The following is a 7,954-nucleotide window of genomic DNA, read 5'->3' on the forward strand; positions in this document are numbered from 1 at the left end:
TGCATCTAATATGTGTCAACTACAAAGGCAAATCATTTAAGAAAACATTAATACACACTGATAATATGAAACTATTTACATTAGGCTAACAAATAGGTGACCATTCAAGATACCCAATACAAATATGTGCAGCAAACATAATAAAATCATTTTTAAGCACTGGAGTTTGATTATTGCACACATATACCAGGCTTTTTGCAAATAATACACTGTGGTTACATGTTCATACATTCAAGCCTTCATTCACACAAAAATTTGTATATGTAACCAAACGAGGCATGTTTTCATTGCCATCAATAAGCTTTGCCATAAATGGAAAATGAATACCGTATGTTAATGCATAGCACAAAAGAGAACTAAGGATAATAAAACAATGATAACCTAAGTACGTTTGTTGGCTTATGTTAAAATGAGTAGATGTGAATGGGCTCTTAAACAATTCCAGTTCTCTTTTAGGGCATATACACACCTATTTTATTACATGTAGTTGCATGTCTGTGTAGAGATTGGTATTGCAGCATAGCTTAGTACAGTGTTTTTTGTCCTTTTTAACACGGAAACCTCTTGAAATATCTTTCAGGTCTTCAGGGAACCTCTACTATAATTACTATATCTACAATAGGATAAGAAGAATGTCATCCTTACAGATAGGCAAAAAAGATCACTGGTGTCAGAGGTAACTGATTTTAGAGGCACAAATTGTTCATTGCACAAGGAACCACTAACAACCTCTGGAGGGACCCTAGGGACCTTAGAACCCTGATTGAGAAACACTGAATTAAAGTACAGAGATCAAACATTCACAACTTTACAGAATGGCACATTGTAAACTTGTACGACTATCTACTAAGGTTTTTTGTACTATATAATAAAGATGTCAGTCTACGTGAGCCCATACGCTATGGCCCATCTCCAGCATGTATCTGCAAGGCGTAGACAAAATGATACAAAAATAAAACAAATAATATTACACAAAAGGTAATAACATTTTCCAGTGTATAAATCCCTGTATTTTCCATTATTTATATATATATATATATATATATTCTGTTCCATGTGACCTCAAACACTTCCATGATTTGTTTTGATTTGATCTGATCCCCAGTAGACTGACAATTGTCCAGTATCATATTGAGCATCATATGTTCTTGATATATAGGCATATAAATATTTTTACCTATTTATTTTTCAATAAAATCCGCTCATCCTCCCAGGATTTAGCACCATCCTGCAGTTTTCCTTTTGCTGAAGTCCTATTGCCATAGCAACCAACAGGCCATTCCGCGCATGTACCAGCATCGCCTGCAGATGACATCTGGCTTGATGTGTTTTTAGGAATATTCTATTCACCATTTAAATAGCAACGGGGGTATATTAGAAGGTGACAGTCCATAGCAACCAACCAGTATTTTACATCTAACATGATCCCAGGTTGCTGTGGGTTAGGTCACTTTGTAAAATATCATTGTATCAGCAGAAATCTGGACAGGATTATATTACAATTATAAATATTCAATGTTTTCTGTGTCCCAGCACCTTGCTGTTTAATGATTCCACTACAGTACCAGGCAACAATGGTAAAACGTTGGAGGAGAGAGGCAGCAGCACCTGAGTGTGTGATCAGATGAGTAAAACCAATGAATGGATAATAGAAGTTTAAGTGCAAACCATTATTTTTTCTAAAAGTTTCCTATATTAAAGTCTGAATATGATTGGTAAATATAATTGTTATTATGCAGCTGAAGATATTTTCCCTAAAAGTGTCAGCAGCCAAAATCCTCTTTAGTTCATCAGCAAAGCAGAATCTCTGGAAATAGTGCCCACACATGCCCACACTCCAAGCGCCCCAGTGGACGCAACACCAACCTTCCAATCTTCATTACATATATTGCAGTTATTTGTGGTCACATAAATATTAGGAAATATGGGGATAAAGGTATGTTATTATATATTTTTTAACATAGCATATCTTTGTAAGTAATATGTAGGTATATCCAAGTAATATTGGGGTGAACACACCATTTATATTGATAATAATATCATTCACAACCAATGAAGGGGGGTAGAAGTAAATATTTCCTACCCTGAACACCAATAATAACGGGGGCTTTATTATTCCTGCTACGGATCACAAATAAATTTGGTAGGGAGTGAAAATTTTAATTTCCTGCCAAAAAGCACCAATGATGGGGGGGGGGATTATTACTGCCACCAATGTGTAATTTTACAGCCTTTGTTCATGAAGAAAGTGGGCTTCAATATTGACCACTGAAGGGGGCTGTTATATTCCTTCCACTGGCCATCAATGATAACCACTCCACTAACATCTACTAACTAATATACACTAACATCAATTCTTGGGGTTATTATTGTGCTAACTGACCTTAATGCTTGAGGTTAATAATTGTGCTAACTGGAACCAATGGCCTGAGTTGTTAATGTGCCACCTAACTACAATGCCAGGGACAATCTTTGTGCCAACTGATACCAATGCCAGGTGTTATTATTACTTACACTGACACCAGAGGTAAAGTTATTGCAATGGGCATGGCGAAGTTCTTACATACATTGAGCATATACAATCATTCTGCACCCTCTCTCAGAGATCATTGTCTTAAGTATAATTATACCTCTTTGTTTCTAAAAAGAATGTCCTGAATGTCCTTGTTATTAGATGGAATTCTGTAAAACATGTTCAATTCTAATTAGTAAATTCTTGTTTTCTTTTTTGAACTTAGAACATTGATATTGTTTTTGATACTTCTACCAGTACTGTGATATTGCCTCCAAAATCGTTAAAAAGGCTAGATTCCCTCACAAGGTGAACCCCTAGATTCACAATAAACTGAAATTACAGTATTTCTGTGCAATGTTTGTATATACAAATTAGACCCTAGACACATTGGCATTGTTTAATCTTTCTTCCAATTGCTAATTGCTAGTCTGAACAGATTTAGCTCCCACAAACATTAACAAAGAATTCAACAAAGGTTTTGCAGCTTACTTAAAACGGCAATTCAGTGTTTTATTTTTAGAAAACCACCCTCCGGTTCCCCCAACATCTTTTTTTTCCTACATGCTGCAGAGACCCCAAAAGAAGGATAAAGCATTGTTCTTTGCAGCATTCATTTTGAGTCAGAGTCTCTTGGGTTTTAGAGCACCAATAAGGTCTTGTTTGGGTCTAGTCTAAAAAAACTTTTATTTATGTGAATTTTTTCATATGACACAAATGACCACAATGAAGTCTCTAAATTGTTGTAGAGGTGTTTTTACAGTGTCCATAAGCAGTATTCCAGGGTGCCTATTACCTGTTTGTAGTTCTTCTTTGACTCCTTAACCTGTCATTATTACATTTTTATTCTGAGTAGATTTCTTCTTCAATTATGGTAGAAGCGAGTGCTGGCAATAGGCACGGTGCAATTTGTAAAGTTCTTATCCATCCTTTATTTGGAGTCACACCTGTTTAAGTAACACCTTATTTTGTCACCCCATTTAAACCTGTACATTACTCAATGCTGATGACATGACAATCTCAACATTTCAAGTGCAGTGAGACAGAAAGTAAGATTTTACATGCAGATAGTGAATCGCCTCAAGTTACAAAAGACCGGCCCAGGTGTTCTGAGCTTCTGTGACCTTTTCTGAGCAGGTGAGGCAGAGTTATGTTTAAAGCACTCCAATTTAAAGGATAGGTGTCATCCCTCGGGCATGTTTCATGAGAAACTGATGGTATTTAGGAATTAGGTATTCCCAATAAACTCACACCTTACCTACAGTCTTGTCCATGTGTACAGGTTCATCTCCTGTACTAAGATTGATTAATTTAATTTAATTGCACATGTTTAACTTTTGAAGTATGATGGAGCCTAGCCAGCAGCATCTAGCACGTCCTTTCCATACCTGACTGTCCCTGGCCCGATCCATTCAGTCATTGGCTTCCTAGAATTGCTTGCTTCCCTAGCAAATGCCCATGAAGACATTTTGATATTATTTTTATAATTAAAAATAAACAATATTTTTATGGTGCCAACATATTACTTAGCACTGTACATTAAATAGGGGCTGCAAATGACAGACATATACAGACAGTGACACAGGAGGACGAGGGGACCCTGCCCCCAAAGAGCTTACAATCTAGGAGGTGCGGGAAGTAACATACAATAGGATGGGAGATATGGAGTGATGGGATATAGTGAAGGCTTTAAGAGACAGAACACAGGTAAGCAAGTTTGAAAAGATGGGTTTTGAGTGCTCCTTTAAAGGAACAGAAAGTAGGAGCAAATCAAATATGACAAGGAAGACCATTCCAGAGAGTTGGGGCAGCTCTAGAAAAGTCTTGGAACTGTGGATGTGACGGGGTTATGAGTGGGGAAGTCATTGAAGAAGTGAATAGAGCAGCTAGTTATGATATTTGCATAACTTTTCTAACAAGCGAGTTCCAGTGCCATAGTGGGCAGAAGCTAATTAAAATGTTACAACCCTTGTCAGATTTTATTGCTACCTGTGTCCCCACTGGAGAAATTCACCCTCTTTGTCTGTTTCTGGTGACCACTGCCACTGGGACACAAAATGATGGGAACATCATTTTACAGTTGTAACCAGCACAAGGGGTAGGATTAAATCTTCCAATATGGACATATTTGGTTACAATAGTCTAAGGCACATATGACATTTTCCTTGCTGGACGGGCTGTCCTCTTTTTTGGAGAGGAAAGTGGGGAGAACAAGAAAAATTGCTCTTCCCCATTGACATGTTGTTTTCCATCGGTCGTTAATTGATCCGTCAGGATGGGCGGGTGACCTCTGAACATGTCAGGTTCTCGCCAGAGATGAGCTCGACTATTTGTATTGGGTGACAGTCATCTCACGAGTGCCTAATGCTAGCCGTGTGCAAATTTACTTTAGTTCAAAAGCTGTTTGATTGGCTGGTTTGATCAGAAGGATGACAATCAATAAATAATTGATCATTCTATCAAACCCAATCAATTTTGGTAATTGTGTAGATAATGTATATGTGCATGCTCAAGAGTTTGATCCAGCAGAAATCAAGATGTCTCAAAAAACAGTCTGGTACCCATGTAATCAAATTTGGAATATCAGATTTACAGCTTTAACAATAGGTCTCAAGTGTTCATAACTGAGGTCACTGAACCTACTAGACTGCACACTCAAATGTAGGGTGTGTCCATTGGCCTTTTGTTCATGTCAGTGCTGCTTCGCTACTAATGCAAAATTCAAAATCAACTTGAAGCAAGTCAAATGCAGGTCATAAGAAAGTCAGCTTTATCTGTCAATAACTTCTGACTTATCTCAACCTGAACTGATGCCAGAAGAAAGTGCCATTTTTCCATCAACACAGGCCCCTAGACACTCCTTACAACTGGAAAGGGGAAGTGGAGGTAGAGTAATGAAAGTGACATCTTCAATACATCCACCTGTCTGCATATCTATATCTGTCATCCAGGAAATGCTATTCATAGCTAAACTGTCAAATTAAGAAAATGTGTTTAGACCCCATGTGACTCAATCAGTCGATTTGATACTAAAAAATCTTAAAAATATGTCAGTTTTGTATGGATTCACCCCTTTCAATGTATGCCAATGCAGACAGACCTGGTTCATAAACCAAAAGGTAAAGCATTGCATCCCTTGATTCCCTGCATATATTAATTGCCCCTATAGCCACTAAATGGTGCAATTCACATTAGTAGGATGTAGAGATTCTGGGGCAGCTATGACCCATATGCCATCCGTTTAATACTGTGGTTGTCAGGACTGCCAAGGGCACACATTTTCATATTGAGGAGGTGGGCAGATGTTAGCAGGCACAAATATTTTACTAAAATGTATTTTTGTATATTTACAGCATGGGCATAAGTATATAGCATTTTCTTTCCAGAAGCTGGAGTGTTTCAATAAAGCAAGCTGCTGAGAAATGTTCTATTGTGACCATACAGAAACCCCTGGCATGCATCTAAATCTCATTTCTTTATACTACATGCTCAGTGGCAGCGCATATGCACAGACCGGTCGCTGTTCCAAGCTCACAGCTGGTGAAATACAATTACTCGATGCAGATCTGCAGGAAACAAAAAATAAATTACAAGGTAATCATCTGCTTTAGGATGTGTCAAACCATCAAATAAGGGTGTCACTTTTTTCTGTCTCTTTTGTAAATAACTTTCTTTTTCTTTTCTAACAAAAGAGTTTTGAAGATATCGGATATGAGCCCATAATTCATACATGTGTAAAATTCATTTCATTATTTGGTGTCAATTGATTATTAACAGTCATGTCATCTTTAATCAAATCTATTCAAGAACTGTAGCTAGGGGCCAATTAGTGCTTACATTGCATTGCCAAGTATTAAAGCTGTGTTGATACAGTCATCTGGTTACAGTCAGCTTTGACCTAGGAATTATATAATCATGTCAGTGATACAGCTTTATCATCCAAGTGACAGCAGCTATGAATGCCATCAACTTCCTACTATATACAGTTCTGGGGTCACCATGGATGGATGTGAGCCTGTTGGGTGCAGTGTATACCTGCCAACAAAATACAAACTCATTCAAAGTATTTGTTGTAATTGCGATATCTCATACTGTAAAAAACAAACAAAAAAAAAAATGGTAAGTATCACCATTCATGATGGAAAATGTTAACTCTGCCAACATATTTGAACAGGCAAACATTGGGTCTTCATTCAAAAAGTGCCAAACTCATAGACATCATCTTATTTTAAGGCCTTGGTATGCCACATGAATTATTAGCACAAGACTCTCAATATATAAGGTTTAAATAAGTCAGGCACTTAATATGGAATCCTAATTTCAAATCCACAGATTTGAAAATGTGGTATTTTGGGGTTTACTTATTTTTCCATTTTTGTTAATTTAGAGTATGAGAATAAAAGGATATAAGTTTTATGTATCACTTGTTTGAATACATCATGTCCCAGGATTTTACCAGAATCCCAGGGTCTATGTATCTAGGTTGGGTCCCAGAATTAAGTGCTAGAAAGTGTGCTCCTGCACTTTACATCTTTGCATATACTGCCAGGTAGAATGATCTATTTCCCCATAATATGAGCATATTTCTAGAAGTGATGGCATGAGGTGGGAAACATAGACCAGGGAACAAGTAAGTGATTTGTGTCTTCCACCCAATTCCAATGCATTGTCTAGAAAGAAGAAGAAAAAACACCGCTGACCATCACTGTTTTTCAAGGGGGGAGAATAGAAACACTTCTAACCACCTTTGCTTTTTTAGGAGGGGAGGATAGAAACACCAAAGACCACCAATGCTTTTCTAAGTGGAAGAAAAGCCAAAAATGACCACCAATGCTTTTTGGAGGTAAGTGAAAAAACACCAATGAGTACCAGGATGCTTTTAAATGATTTCCAATTGCTCCAATCTGGTTGAATGGGTGCCGTTGGGAGTGCGGTTGAGCATTTTCCTAATGCCTATCATCAGCAGAACTGAAAGTGAAGGAGAATATAACAATCTGAACCAGGAAGAGATGGGGAACCTTTGCTCTGGGTAAAAGGAGTAATTCCCCTACTTTGGCCATCAGAGTAACCTTACAGTTCCCCGAACTAGATCAGCTGAACATTCTTTTAGTAAACACGGTTATGACGGTTAAAATCACCAGAATGTAAATAAAACACAAGGGCCACATGGTAGGCATCCCAATGATTCATCTCTTTCTATCTGTTGCAGGAGAATGATTCACCCCCACCCCTCTAGGGACATTTCAGTTATTCAAATAGACTGCTGACCAGGAAGTGACAGTTCGTTTCAGGAGTGGGTGTCATAATCACACTGGTTCTGGAGGACAGGAAAACGCTACTGTCAGCACAACAGAATACGTTGGTCTGTTCCAATCGCATGCATATTTTCAAGTTACAGTTTATTCATTGTACTCTGGCTTACATTAAACTGAAATCAAATAA

At 37.7% G+C, this 7,954-nt stretch overlaps 1 long non-coding RNA gene across 3 annotated transcripts in view; it reads left to right on the plus strand.

Annotated features, from left to right (window-relative positions):
- LOC140336585 (uncharacterized) overlaps nt 1-7,954 on the plus strand; it is a 19,561-nt gene extending 11,607 nt beyond the window's left edge. Inside the window, exons 2-5 of one of the 3 annotated variants that reach the window (XR_011921914.1) lie at nt 581-978; nt 6,006-6,106; nt 7,272-7,355; nt 7,722-7,954. This is a non-coding gene — a long non-coding RNA (uncharacterized lncRNA). The remainder of the gene's footprint in view (nt 1-580; nt 979-6,005; nt 6,107-7,271; nt 7,356-7,721) is intronic. The other 2 variants (XR_011921915.1, XR_011921916.1) reach the window with 2 other exon arrangements.

This window comes from Pyxicephalus adspersus, chromosome 8, assembly GCF_032062135.1.
Source record: "Pyxicephalus adspersus chromosome 8, UCB_Pads_2.0, whole genome shotgun sequence".
NCBI classification, from domain to species: Eukaryota; Metazoa; Chordata; class Amphibia; order Anura; family Pyxicephalidae; genus Pyxicephalus; species Pyxicephalus adspersus.